This window comes from Lonchura striata, chromosome Z (genome assembly GCF_050655825.1).
Source record: "Lonchura striata isolate lonStrDom1 chromosome Z, ASM5065582v1, whole genome shotgun sequence".
NCBI lineage: Eukaryota > Metazoa > Chordata > Aves > Passeriformes > Estrildidae > Lonchura > Lonchura striata.
The window spans coordinates 46,428,768-46,444,329 of NC_140740.1; the positions used below are offsets into that span (position 1 = coordinate 46,428,768).

The 15,562-nt window shown below is 41.8% G+C and overlaps 1 protein-coding gene across 2 annotated transcripts in view; it reads left to right on the forward strand.

Moving 5' to 3' along the window:
• Positions 1-15,562, forward strand: part of DNAI1 (dynein axonemal intermediate chain 1) — a 144,411-nt gene that overhangs the window by 71,990 nt on the left and 56,859 nt on the right. The window lies entirely within an intron of this gene.

Below are 15,562 nucleotides of genomic sequence, written 5' to 3' on the forward strand. Positions count from 1 at the left end.
CTCAGAGAGGAACAAACAGAGAGGAATAACATATACATAGTCATATGAATGGATATGCATGCAGTGCAATGTAGCTTCTGCCATCAAAACTCAGGTGTCTCAGGATCATAGAACTAGAAATTATCTCCCACATCAGTGAATTCAGGCCTCTCCCTTTGAATGTAAGCACCAACTTAAAAGGAGTCATCTCCTAAAAAACTGTGTCAAACCTGTCATGTCCTGCTGAGAACAAAAAACCTGTGTGCCATTAACCTAAACCCCTCTTTAATAAAAATCATTCTCAATTAGTCAGCAAAATCCTCACACTCCCATCATCTCTCAGTAGTCCTACAAAGCAAGTCCCTGAACAGTGTACGTTTTTTGAGCCAAAGGCTCAGTCCCAGGGCTTGGCTCTGAAGGTTCTTGAGGTTTGCCAATGTGGAACTACTGGACTAGACTTTGCAGCCACAGGAGCGGTGTTCCCTGGGAAGAAGTGACACCTTGCTGGGAGGGGGCCCTCAGCATAGAACCTCTCCCTTTTCTAGCTTTAATTTTTTTTCTTTCTCCTTTCTTTTAAAAAGTTTATGTTTAGAGTTTATTTACAGCTGAGAAGAGTGATTTTTATTCTATCTTTTTTCACTGGGATATACCAAATATTTTAGGTTTGAACTATTTGGAAGCTGAAGTAATTCAGAATCTGGAATTGATAACTGAAATGATGTCTTAGGGTTTGTTTCTGTTGTTCAATCCCCTTCCTAAAACACATCTTATTTGACAGATTTATTTTCACTGTGAGCTTCTATTCTACTTTCACATCAAGCCAAAAGGATGTTATTTCTGCTGAGACTAGTGCAAAGCCAGTCCTGTTGCAGAGGGTTGAAAATAATTTTTTTTTTAATTTGCTCACCATCAGAGTTATTGATGAAATTCCCACTGCAGAGTGTTGACCCAAGGATCTGCAAATGGAACATTTCTTTTAGTTGTGCTTCAAGCAAATATTGCATGCCCATGTGGACGGCATGGTTTGGTATTCCTGTGGAGACCTTACTGGTTAAAAACACAACTTTGTTCAGTGTTAATTTACTGAAGCTGATCTGTTCTCCCTGAGGAGTTGATACCATGATCTTCAGATGGCAACCAGAGAGAATTATTTTCTGCCCTGTATTTGTACATGGGAAGAGAAAGGGTGGCCACTGCAGGCGAATTCTTCATCAAATCCCAGTCAGGTTAGATGTGATGCTCATGGTTTGGACAAAGAAGCCAATTCAAGATGGTAATAATCTGCAAACTACCAAAGGAAACTAAAAGAAGTGTCAGTGTTCAGAGTAATTTTCCAGCAGAACTTGTGGACATCCAATCTCAAGTGTCTATCTGACAACACATCTGAAATTGCTCGGTGGAGTTTGTCACATCATTGCGTGATCCCTTCTATTTGTCTGTTTTCTGTGTTTTAATCTAAGTTCTTAAACAAATCTACACTGAACTTTTGCAGTTTGTGAAGCCACTCCAAACTCACTGAATTCTTGTTTTGTTAATAGAAGTAAATGAAAATCCCTTTAAAGTAAGCACAGCCTGCTGTTCTTTACCCCATTCTGTGCTTCAAAACACAACTCCACAAAGAAAGATCTTTATGAAAAGCTGATCATATTTTCTGCACTTAGAAGAAAAAGATAAAGGATTTTGTTCATAATCCACTGTCATACCATCACATTGTTTCATTCTGATGATGAGCATTCTCCTAAATCTGTCATCTGCAGTTAGACAAACAGCTTTTGCTGCTTGCATTGCCTATGAGATGCTACTGCTTCACATAATATTTTGTCCTTTGGCTTTGGGCACACAAATTTTTTAATGCAAAGGAAACACAAGAAAAGTATAAGATAGAAGGTTGCTGTCAAGGTCAGAATAAAGATCAGCTATATCACAACAGCCTCAACACCCCTCCTGTTGCCTTCACTAAGAAGCACACAATAGGTGGTTGCTGAGGTGAGTTCAGTGAAAAGAAATATTGTTCAGATCTGTGATGGTAGTGTTAGGGGATAACTCTAGAGAAGAAATGGAAGTCTAGAGAAGAAAGGAAAGCAACAGAGACCTGAAGCCAAGGAATCTGAACCCAAGAAAGGTGGAAAAATGTAGTCTGAAAGCAAAATGGAGCACAAACCTAATTGTGAGTATCATTTGGCATCAAACCTCTTCAGTAATGCAAGCCAACTGTGTTTCTTGTATTGGGTCAGCTCAATGTTTGCATAGAGGACTTTCCTCTTCAGCTCCAGCTTTCTACTGCCTTTTTTGTGCCACCAGCTGTGTCTTGCATACCTGGCCTAGTGCAAGCAGGACAGACAATTGAGTAAACTTCTGACATCCCAGAACTAAAAGAGACAAGGGAGGTCATTCATTCTGCACTTGCACAGAAGTAGGAAGCAGTGGGAGAAACATCCATGGCCCAGGGAGCATGTATTTGGGGTCCAGAGATCTCAGTCTGTCAGAGGCTTTCTTGCTGGAAGTAATTTTTACTCCTCCTGCAGTCCTTAGCTGCAGTCCTTTTCCCTACACTGGGTTCTGTGTCCAGGCTGTTGCAGCAGCAGCTGTCCTGTCTGCTGAGTCCCTGACACTGGGCTCCTCACTGCAGCACCATGAGGCATTTAGTGACTGACTAGCATCAGTTGTGTCCCTGTCCTCTCCTGGAGGGAAGTGGGGAGGAAGGGCTGTGCTTGGGAAGAGTTGCTATATGCTCACTGTAGAAATCAGGGTGAAGATCAGCAGCTTTCTGGTTGTCCTCAGTTGCTGTGAGAGCTCACTATAGGCATAGCCCTAATGGAGGAAATCCTGTCTCCCACAGAGTTAACTTCTACCACTTTTTGGAAAGCCACAAAATCATCTGGAAGCTTTGCGCTCATTTATGTGTGGTAGAAGTGATGTAAATTGCAAGGTAGTCTGGTGGCAGAAATGCTGGATAAAATTTTTGCAGTGTGCTTATACCTTGTCCAAAACTGTTGGACACTTTTTAAGCCACTATAGGTTAGGAAAGGTAAACATCCAAATGCTTATTCCTAAATGTCTTTGACAATAATGAACAAAATCTCTGATAGTTTAACTTTGGAATTGTGTTTTTTGAGATGGTATCTTCTGGAGATTCAGAAATTATTCATGGTTATTTTTAAATTGTGCCTTGGGCATGGATTCTTTTGGGTTAGAAATTGTCTAGCAAAGTGTCCATTGCAGATCATGTAATATTTATCTAAAAAATGAGCTCTTTTTGCTTTGATGCTGCATTTCCCTCTGTACTTCATTCAGATGCTGAACTTATTTTCTACCTTCTGCTCTCACTGTTTTTTGCTAAATAGATTATTTTCTCATGCTACTCTTACTCTCTTCCTTGTACTTAAGATCCAAACCATCCTTCTGTGGGTTTTCAGATTGATTATTTCTTTTCTGGTGTCTCCAAGCAACATACAAGGATTTTTCTTTGCCTGTTAGTTGCACTGGGGCTAATTTGTGGAGAAAATTTCACTTACAAAACTGAGAAATCCCTTTAAGCCTTGGGATGTTGGAAGATGTTAGCCTGAGGTTTAACATACCAGAGAGTTTGTAATGCATTTGTTTGTTTGCTTGGGTCTTTGAATTCTGTTATGCTGCTTTATAGTGTACCTATAAACACACTGATGGATCTTAATAGCTCTTATACAGCCTGTGGAACAACAGAATGCTGCTCTGAAGAGGATAAAATAAAAGCAAGAGAATGATAATGGCAGAGTTAGAGGCAAGTTGGGCAGGGATGCTGCAGGCAAAGTCACATTGATGCATAGTGAGATACAGGGAGCTGGGGCTGGCCATGACTCCCACCCTTCTCTCACCCCGAGACCCACAGTGAGCAGCCACAGCTTGATGTGGTGTCCAGGTCTCTCAGCATCCAACATGCTCCAGGAAAGTCTCACTGCATCCCTGCTGTAATCCACGTGATCCTGTGGTGATAGGAACCTTCTGTCAGGCATATTGCAGACACTTTTCCTGATGTAGCACATCAGGCAGCTTGGGGTGTGAACCTGCCTGCCCTATGTGCCTGCTTTTCCTGCACACATAGTGGGAAACTTTGTCTATTGTCTATTGCAAATTGGGAATCTTGCACCAAGAGCACAGTCAGAATTGAAACCAAGGTCTGTGAATTGCAACTGGTGAAATACCCATGAGCTTTGTTGGCCGATGGCATGCATTGCTCAGCTGTGTGCTGTGTCTGACATGGGAGCCAAACACTGACAGGACAAACAGGTGACAGTCTAATATCTGGTTCTTCTCTCCTCATCTGTTTACATGCCAGCCTAATAAATTCACTGGGCAGTGCTGTGAGGGGAACAAGCACACAGATTCCTGGTGAAGCACTGCACAAAGAAGAGCATCCAAATCCCAGCAGGAAGAAAACAAATTGAAAGTAGGGCCAGCCTTATCCAGTGCTATTTATAACTGAGCTCTGCTTCCTTCTGATAAATCTGAGTCTCTGAAGCATGAGTAATGCCCAAGCCTCAGGCTGGGCCTTTGCCCTGCTTCAGTGGCACTCCTATGTCCATGTTCTCTGCTTACTGCTGATTCCTACCCACCACCACCACATATACTCTTTAGTAAGAAAGGTTTTGCTACTCTTTTTCTGTACCCCAAATTTGTGAATGGTCTGATACTGTAGGCCTAATTTCTTGCTCCTCTTGGCTGACCTTGCACCCTTGAGTTCACTTGTGCTGAAGAGATGGGACCTGGTCCTCTGAACCCCAGGAAGATGCCATCAGGGTGGAGGGCACTTGATCTAGGTGTAGAAGAGCAGTGTTTTTCTAAAGAGCGGTTTTGATGGGACTAAATATGATGTGGGAGTTTATCTTAGAGTGTTTCCTCATTGCTGTTGAGCTCACCCAGTCGTTTTCCCTCAGCTGTCAGGAAGCTTTCAAGGACTTTGGAGGAGAAAACCCTGAGAATGCTTGTAGTAAAACTTATAAGTAGCCATATACTGCTAGAAGTAGAGATATAATTTGCAAAATTATAAGATAGGACGTCCCTGGTATTGCCTGTAGCCATTACAGCTACATTCCACCAGATAGGCCCATATTTGGTGGTACCCATAAATTAAAGTAATCATAAATAAAGCCTCATGCCCGTGACATGGGTGCCTGACAGCTGGAGCTGAAGGCTGCTCCTGGAGCATCCAGGCAGTGCTGGGTTGCGTCTTCTATTCCAGGGGGTCTTGAGATGCTTTTCATTATCATAGGTATTCTGAAAGAATTCTTCCTCTGGCATCTTTGCTTGGTGACATATGATCCTGCCAGGCTGGCTGCCTTGGTTGGTGCCTGATTTCTTTGTAGATTAAGCACCTGACTTTGCTTTCTGTTACCAAGCCTGTCAGTCACCCTGTCTTTCCTAACTGCCATGTTCATCATCACAAACATACAGTGGGTAAAGTAAGGAGACATCCCTGCCTCTGCTACAGATAGAATGCCAGGGAGTCCTTTAGGTCGGAATTGCTCATTAAAGATGTAAGAGAAATGCAGGAAACCCAAACTGATTGAGAGACATTGGAATCTCTGAACACTTTGATATTCATCAGATGTCTAAACCATTTCCTCTCTCTAGTGTAGCAAACACTACAGCCAAATATTTAAATATTACTTATTCATCCTAGAAGGAGTTACTCCTTATAGAACCCTTACCTCTTCAATGGCTTCTGTCATGGAAGCAAGTCTACTTCCTAAGCAAATTGATCTGATCTATTCTGTCTTGTTGCATGATGTAATGGTAAAATGTCAACAAATTTTTCTGCAAAAGACTAAACAGCACTAAATCCCCTTCTTTGATTAGCAGCTCCCTTATCTGGAGATTCCTGTCATAGCTGAAACATTTGCATTTAAAATAAACCCCAGATTTTAAGATAGGAACATTTTTCAATGGATTTATTTTTAAGTAACAAGTAATTTTCATTTATCTCTCCTGATCAGATTTTACTCACACTCAAAAGACTTGTTTCCTATACAAAGCAGTCTCATCTATTGCAGGGAACAAAACAGTCACAGTGTGATTGAACATGACATGCAGTAAACATGTGAGAGGTGAGACTGAATTTAAAATAAAACTGAACTTTCCTTTCTGGAACTGGGAAACTGTTTGTGAAAGACAGAAATGAGAACCTTGGGAGTGTCCTCTTCTTCCCATCATGCCTTCACAGACATTGTGTTATCATTCTTAAAGTGTTTTCTTCAAAATAAGACTGGGTAGCTTCACCTGTACTAACAGACTGGAGTCATTGCCTTCTGTGTCTTACATGATACACGCTTCTTAATACATGTGAAGATATATCTGTGCCACTCCAGCAGTATCACTTTGCTGATTCCTTCACCAACCACTGATGCTTTTCTGCATTACCATCGCTTACCCAGAAATTCCCCAATTTTTACCCATTTAATGCTTTCTTCTGCCTGTCTGTGTCCCTCTGCCCTTGTCTTTATCACATCACCTTATTATTTTCAGATTACATCTCCAGCTTTTCAAGATAATGTAGAGTCTTTATCCTAATGGAATTCAATGTCTTTCATCTGCATCTGCAAATGTTCTGTATATTTTGCAATTCAGTATGCAGATTTTACTAATGAAAATATTGTATAGAACTGAGCCTGATGCCTTGGAGAGGCTACCTAGAACAGAGGCTAGACAAAGTTAAAAGAATAAAGCTAAAAAAGTTAAAAGAAACAAGGACAGTCCCTCATGGGAACCATCTAGAGATGTTCTCCCATCTGGTCAAGACATCACTGTCTAAACCCTTGGGAATTCATTTTCAAGCACTCAGCCACTTTACAGTAATTTCTTACCTTTCTTCTGAAGACACCACAAGGAGTATGCCAAAAGTCTTACAAAATTAAAGATAAGAAATCTACTCTTTTTTTTAGACTTGTTACCCTGATAAGGAAGGAAATAAATTCTCTTTAACAAGGTCTTTTTTTGAGGAGACCGTATTCACTGATTCTCATTCTCTTATCCTGTACATATGTACAGATGACTTAATATGTTGTTCCAGCTCTCAAAGTTTAGCATTAGGCTGACTCATCTACTGTCCTTTAACCTATCCTTCAAGATAGATTTGTTTTGTGTTTCCTGGGGGCATTTTCCCCTGTTCCTGTCCCCCAGGACCGCTTCTCTCTTCTAGTTTTCATATCTAATTGTTATGAAATTCAGAGATTGCTTCAGCCACTCCCTTAAGTACCCTAGATGGAATTTCATCAGGCCTTACAGAGTCAGATATATCTGCCTGTGCTCCTTAAATTTAGTTTTGTTAATTGTCTAGTTACAGTTTACTTTTGTATAAAGACAGCCTTAATGCTTCTGTTTTACTTGTAGTTTGATGTGGGTCTTGCCTTCCTTTAAACAATAAATGGATTCTAGGAGGGAGAGGCTCAGATGAGCCTTTCTGGGTTGTCTGATTTTGTTTTCCCCATGGAAGTATCTCATGCAGTGGCAGAGAGGTGACCCCAACTCATGGACTCTTTTTACCATGAATTCCTGGATGTGCAAAGACTCCTGACAGTGACAGCCCAGTTTTCACCATATGGCAGACCTGGTTCTTCATCTCTGGGATGGCTTCTCCTCTTTTGTGGCTTCATTCACTGTGTTTATACCAGTATTTTTCTAGAGCCCAGGGGTGCAGATGTGAACAGGGTCTGTGCTTTCACAGCAGGGTTTTCTGAGGAAAATAAAGATCAAGTAGTAATACCTTCTATCACAATGTTGACCAAAATATGCCTTTTAAATTTTTTTTTTTGAGTTCTTTCATTCTTACTAGATACTCCACAGCAGAAATACTGCCTGTTTCCCAGGAAATAGACAGGAATAGCAAAAAGTATAGATAGAGACCAGCAATCTCTTTTGCTCAGGGTGCATCACAGGACAGGGGCCCTTTATGCTGTACCCTGCCATGCTGGCTCCAGCATGGTCATGTTGGTGATTCCATGGTTCTGGTGTCCCTCACTGAAGGACCAGCTGGGCATACTAAGGTTCCTTCCTGCTGGCCTGCCCATGTTTACCTTTGGCAGGAAGTCCATACCTACAGATAACCAGAACACAAGTAAACCTTCTCCACAGTCGTATTATATGCTCCAAGTGCAAGCAGGACCCAAGAGCTCTTTCTTCACCAAATATAGACTTAGCCAGAGTCTGACTGGGCTGCTTTGACCTTTGACCAGGCTGTACTCAGTTATCACAGCCCTTTAAAATCTTTATTACTGCCTTGAGTCAAAATGAGTCATCTGGACTAAGCTCAGTTTTTGCTTTTATCTCAAATAACCAAGGTGAGGAATTAAGTTTTCTGTCTTCCTTCCTCACACCTCTAGACAGGATAACTTGTATGGCTGTCCAAGTTGGCACTGAGGAAGGGCTCCAGACATTGCACTGTTCCTCACCTCTAAGCCTTGCTCTTCCTGTCTCTTGATGTATAAAAACTGATGCTGGAGTTACTTTGCTTGTGAATTAAGTACTCTACTTTCTAGATGGCCAAGTGATTAATTTTGGTGTGTCTCTTGTGACTGCAGGAGAGCAGCCTTGCATTTTGCTTACACTCCTCAGGGTGCCTGGCCTTGGCTTCACTTGTGGTTGCTGGCAGAGGATCCTATGGGAAGTGTTAAGGTCCACTTATTGTGTCAGACATGATAAGGAACAAATGCAGAATAGCTGGCAGTGTCCTTGATGGAGGATATTTTGGAACTTTGTTGTAGATGCACTGCTTTGTCATGGCAGCAAGGAGGGACAAACTATTTGCTCTAGCAAAACGAAACATCAGTCGACTCTGGATAAGCTGAGTGTAGCAGACTTTCACACCAGCAGATCCCTTGGCAAACAGCACAGATAAGTGGCCCAGAGAGGAGAATAAACAAAAAAATTGTGATTTGTCATTGACAGGAAAAGAAAGTGAAATATTTCTTCTCTGCTGGTAATGACTTGATATTTCTGGATGCTGTTTTGGTGAAAGTTGCTGTCAGGAACCAACAAGAAACACATTTGAAGGTGACAGCGTGAAGAAATAGAACTGCCTCTTAGTTCAAATCGGAAACTGCTGTAAGGTAGTCCAGGAAAATATTTGCACTAGAGCACAGGACAAATCAAACTGGCTTCAGAAGATGTGACCTGTGGAGCAATTCACACTTCAGCATGAGCCTTCAGCATGATGCTGAGGCAGACTAAAAGGCAGACTAGCTGCAAAATGGAGAAAGTGTCCACTACACAGATCAAAGGTGCCCACAAATGGACTAGCATGCCCAGGTTTAGATGGGTATTCCTGGCTGGAGTTTGGTCTGTCTTACTCTCTGCAAGAATCCATACGGTTTTCATCTGCCAGTTGGTGAGCTGGGCCATTGTGCAATAGATGCGGCCAAACTGCATCCATGAGAGTTTGTGCTCTTGCTAAACACAGCACATGTTCAGCTTGTCAACCTTGAGAGAGCCCCAGAGCTCTTCTGGCATGTGCTTTGGCCCAGGCTTGTGCATTCTGACACAGGAAATGTGGTTTGGACAGCAGGTTTGTGTCTGTGCTTGGCTGCCAGGTCAGGCACTGCAAGAAAGAACTGAGGCTGATTCCCTCCTCAAGGAGAAGATGTTTGCCAGTGGGGATCCTGGAGTAAATGTCTTTAGCCTGTGTGAATATAAGGAGAAGGGTCCTAATCCCACTGTTTACGTTGTGTGACCAAAGTATGGGCAAAAGAGGATGGCTGAAATAGCACAGCAGGGCTGGGAAACACTTGTGCTTCTGTGGTGCACATGTGGACTTATGCAAATCTGTATCTCTTGTCAGCTAAGGAGGCAGATGAGTGAAATCTCTGAACTGCTGAGCTGGGCAGAATGGCAGAGCTTCTGAGAGGGGCCTGTACAGCTCAACAGTGACTTACAAAGAAATGCTTGAGGCACGGAAACAAAGACATGTCTAAAGCTGAGTATTAGGGAAAAGCACAAACATAAATTAATAAAAAGAAGTGAGTGTGTTAAGTGAGCTGTGGTTATCCTGGGTCATTAAAGGGAAAGGGAAAATATTTGGGAAGCATGTAAGTAGTTAAAGGAATGAAGATATAGATTTAGTACTAAAGCAAGCTTTCCACTACTACTGAGTGGTATGAATAAAGATGAAATATTTGATGCTGTATTGTTTAATCTTACAGTGAGTGTCTGAGACTGTCTGCTTAATATAAAAAGAGGATATAAAAGCACAGGTCAGACTAAGGAAAGAGCATATTAAAGAATATTTAGATAAGTTCTTGCTCACCAGCAAGATCAGATTAAACATACCCTGGAGCACTTAAAGAAATAACCACATCAATTTCATGCCATTATATGCATTTCAGAGAGTTTTTGGGCTACATCTATCTTGTGCCTTTTAGGCAGAGGCTGGGGTTTATGTGCAAGCCCATTTACAGCATATGAGCTGAGTGAACACCTTGACTCAGAGGCAGGGTTGGGATGTGCCCTGCAGCATGGATGAGGGAAAGCACCACTCCACTGTCACCTAGGGACTCACACTCATTTGTGTACCTGTGACATGGGCAAAGTGAAATATGATAGTCTACTGTCATCAGTCCCCACACACTTTTCAGTGATGCTGTAGAGCCAATGTCTGGCTAAAAGGTATCTGCAGGTTTTTTCTTCAAAGGGCCTGTCCTTAAATGCAGGAGGGGAAGTGGCACAGAGTACCAGAGCCCAGAAAATAATGTCTGGACAATGCACCTAGCTAGAGGCATCCAAAGCCAGCCATAGGGGGTTGAAAAGTGGGGGTAATAGCACAGCAGTGCATCAGGTTGCACACTGGCCTGTAGCACCAGTCTGGGAAAGGAGGAAAGATTTCAGAGGGCTGGAAGGAGTAGAAAAATGTCCGGAGGAAGGTGATAGGATTGGACCCAGTCAGACCAATTTCAAATACTGGAAAAGCACTTGAATAAATTACAACACTGCTATTAAATGTCTACCTAATAAGGTGATTCAGAGAAGTTGACATGGATTTGTCCAGAATAGACTATCAAGCCAGTACTATTTATTTTCCTTTTTTTTCCCAGAGAAAAGAGCCTTATGAATAAGGGAGAAGCAATCAAGGTTATCATCTCAATCCATCTTGACTTGACTAAAGCTTTTGATCCAGTCTTACACAGTGACATACATATAACCAAAGCAGAGAAATATGAATTAGGTAAAATCACCATAAAGAGGCTGCTCAGGTGGCTGAGGCAGTGTGCTCAAAGAGCAGTTATACAGAGCTCACTGTCCGACTCTGAAAGTGCTACAAGTGAGACTCTCCAGCTGTCACTTCTGGTCTCTTTTGGATCAATACTTTCATTAACAACTCACATTACAGAATAGAGAAGCCCCCCTGGGAGGACAAGGCACTTTGCAGGACATGATTATGTTCAAAATTATCTTGATAAATTGAAAGAAAGGCTCAAAATCAATGTGATGAAATTCAATAAAGATAAGAGCAAATGCTGCATTTAGAGAGAGGAAATTAAATGCACAGCTTCAAAATAGGAGATGGCTGGTTAGGCAGCAGGGTGCCCAAGGGGAAGCATAGAATCAGCATTGCTGATCACCACCAGTGATCAGCAATGGAATACTGTTGCACAAAGATATGTGTCATTCTAATTAGCAAGAATGTAAGAGAGAGGATGTTGTAACTCAGGGTAGTCCTGTGCCATGTGTTTGCAGCTGCAGAATCAAGCTGAAGAGGAAGAACAAGAGTGGTGAAAGCTTGGGTCTTGAAGACAGGACCAGGAAGCAAATGTTGAGGCAGTTGATTTGAGCTGGAGAGAGGGAAAAAGAGAAAGGAACAGTGGCACAAACTTTTCTTGACCTTTTGGAGGCTGTTACAGAAAGGGGAATAAACTGTTGTTCTTTGCATCCACTGGGGAGATGGTAAGGAGTAATTGGCTTGACTCTTGGTAAAGGAAATCTTCTGTGCAAGGGCCATTAAGCACAGATGTATCTACAGGTTTTTGAGTACTTGTTGTTGGAGACTTGTGAGAGCAACCTGTGTGAATTGTCACCAGTGGCAAGGGAGTGTCTGATTTCATCTCAGAAGAGAATAGATACGCATCGTGGGACCCTCCAAACCCTGCATTGCCATGATGGCTTTGCCTAGGAGTCTACTGATAGCCAGGTTGGCACTGAAATGAATTTGTCCCCAGATCAAAATAGCATGAACTTTCTTCAGCAGCCCAAGGAGATGTTTGTATGCCAAAGTCATCTGAGTGTCTAACTTGGCCAGTTCATGTAAGGGTGACCCAGGGCGTGGGGGAGATTGATAATGCCCTTGTCTTTCCTCTTCTCTAGCTGGGCCAGATTTTATTCATTTTTTTCAGGCCCTAAATGACAAAAAACCTGCCTTGTTTCACTTAGAGCAGGTATCAGCAGGGCCATGGTACTACAATGCTGACAAAGGCCTCCTTGAAGGATAGCTATAGGGAAAGAAAGGGAATTGCTCATCAGTTAATGTGCATGTGTTGCATGTGGGACCCCATACCTGAGTTTTGGCAAGCCAAGGGCTAGCCAGATCTGTGTTTGCAGTAGCTGGTGCCTGCACCACACTTCAGACTCTGGGCCAGGGTAATTTTGACCAATTGTATTGTATCAGTGCAAATGACTTACAGCCTGTGTCCCACGAAAACGGATCAAGCATTATTTATTTCATAGGAATGACATCAGAAACATGGGCATTTTCAAATCAGATTGGATAGATGGTCTAATCTCCTGCTGGACAGGAGCCATTACCAGCTGCCACAGATAAAAATGATAGTATTTTCTTGCTAGAAATGAACAGATTATCACCCTGTTAACCTGCTGTACATGTAATGAACATGAGATCTTAATATTTATATTTCTGTGTATTAAATAAGGTTTTGTATTGTCTCAGCTTCTTTATAAATAAATGAGCTTTAAGAAATCAAAATAAAAAGTGGGAGGCTGTTCTTACAGCAACGAGTTTCACACACTAATTTTGCACTGCAATAATAATCAAGTTAAAGATCACTGAAAAAATTGCTTACTTTTGTTACAGTTCTCATCATGATCAAGGACAGAAAATGCTTGCTGCTTTTTGCTTGCTTGTCTCCTCTCTGCTGTTTACACACACTTTTCTTTCTCATGTGCTTCTTTACTGTGATTGTATCATAGTTTAACTTTTGCTCTAGATAGTTTCACATAGCCAAAATCCATAGCTGATTATCACATGCTTTAGGGGGAAAATTAACTTCATGCCACTGTGCAGACAGTTGCTTGGTTCTGTCCTCAAATACTCCACCTCTCACAGCACAGATACTGCTAATGATGGGAGGTTGTCCTATGTTGACAACCCACTGGGAGCAGAGTAAAAGCCAGTTCTGAGCAGATACCCAATTTGATTGCAGTATCATGAGGTCTAATAACTCTAACAAGCATTTATGGGATTCAGAGATCAGGAGGAAAAAAGATCACAAACACAATTAAGGTGTCAGAGGTGTTGAAGGAAAATTGAAAGTATTAAGTGCCAATTTCTGTTTTCTGAAATTCAAGCTACCATCACTGGGAGCAGCTAATAGTCATCTGAGGGCAGAGCCTGGTGTCCCTGAGAGGCTGTTTTACAAGCTGTCTACAAAAAGTACCTAACTCAAGTACTATTGACTGCTTTGAAGACAGAACCAAGAGTACACCAAGCAATTCAGCCTACTTGACTTCAGGGCTGGTGACCCCACCTATCCATGTAATGGATAAGAGCTGTGACACCTAACTAACAGGAGAAAACTTGAATAGAACTCCCATCAGAAAGAGGTTATTTGGAGTAGGCAAACGTTGGGTTAAAAACTCTTTTCTTTGGGAATGCTGAAAGGAATTATCTTGGGAAAACCCCACATGAGGTCATGATAGCTCTTATGCTGTTTGGTTACCTCCAGATGAGTTTCTTGCAACACTCCGAACCCAGAAGTTGTTTTTTTTCAGGACCCAGAAGTTGTGTCTGCACAGAATGATGGGGATGGACTAAAGCTACTGAACTTCATCCATGTATTTGCCAGTAGTCTGATGGCTGCAAAGTTTTTCCCAAATATCTGGGACAGCAAGCTGGAGAGAAAGAACATAAGTTAGAGGAGAACTGTGTTGGACATACACATAAAAAAGTCTTACTGTCAGACCATTTTAGAGTGACATTTAAAAAATCTTTTGATTCAAAATATGACCTTTTTTCTGTGCCCAGCATGAAGCAGATTGGACATGTTTTTGTAACCAGTGTCCATGAGCTCTGCATTTCTCACCTTGAATTAAAACTTCTCACTACACCACCTCGTTCATCTGAAACAGCTGCTAGTGACTATCACTGTCAGCAGTAGCTCATGATCACAGGGAGATGTTCTTGGAATAGATATACCCAGCACATCTTGTCCACAATGGGTCAGCCTTGGCAATCATTGTCATGTTGAACCTGCTTTTTAATAATTAATCCTTTTATTCTGGGTCATATTGAATTATGCTATTCCTTTAATGCCAGATAAAAGAAGTAGTTCCACATAGAAACTTACAATTTCACCTGTGCAGGGATATTCAAGGGTATATGCCACTCAAAGCTCTTCAGTTGTGTCTTATAGGCATGAAGCTGGCATTTTGAGGTATTCTCAGATGAATTCCTCTTGCATTCTATTTTTGCTTCCTCAGAAAAGGAAGAAAACGTTCAGTGGAGGGTTAACTACTCTCTTACTTAATTGCTCTTGCTGAGTCTCTTGCCGAATCTCTTGCTTAATTTTCATGCTCCACAGAACTTCACGGTATAAACAACATTACAAAAGAGAATTAACAGTTTTTTGCAAGGACGTGTCACAGGAATACCCAATCTGTGTAATTAAAGTATTGAGAAGGCTGTTTGTTTTCTGAACTAGGTATGAGTTACATAAGTAGTAATGGAGAGAGTATTTGGTAAGTTCTGGGATGATCAAACTCATTTATCATGTTTATGGGATGATGTTTAGGGAACTCTATCTGCTCCACGCTTGGACAGAAACAGATATACCTTTGAAAAGTTTCTAAGAACCTTCTAAAGTGCTTGTCCCCATCCTCATCTGACAGATGCCAACAGGAGTGTGTGCTGACAGACCCAGTGACAAGTCATTCTTTTCCCTTCAGTCTGATTGAATTCCCAGATCTGAAAATCGAGTGTTCTTAATGCTTTTGGTCTAACTGAAAAGTCTCTTCTAAACTGTAAGCCATTTATCTGAGTTCTAATTTCTCCTGCTGAGCTGTCACAGTTGAAACGCAAATCTTACCAGGCAGACAGATGCTCTGAAGGTGTAGGGAGGATTTCAATTTTAATGGAGAAGTTTTCATCTCCCTGAAACAGAAGTGCCCCAAGGACCCTTCTCACATGTTGCTTGCAAGGTCTTGCCCGCACCTAACATAGGGGGCAGAAAGCTAATTTGAGGTTGTCTGGTTGAAGGGTAGCCATGTGGCACTGCACTTGGAGTAATGTAATTAGTCAAATGTGAAAGGCAAGGCTTATGCTTGGGGACCTTTGTGAGTGCCACTGGTGGTGTTTGGAGATGTCTTAGGGCTCTCTGGGATGGTGCTGTGC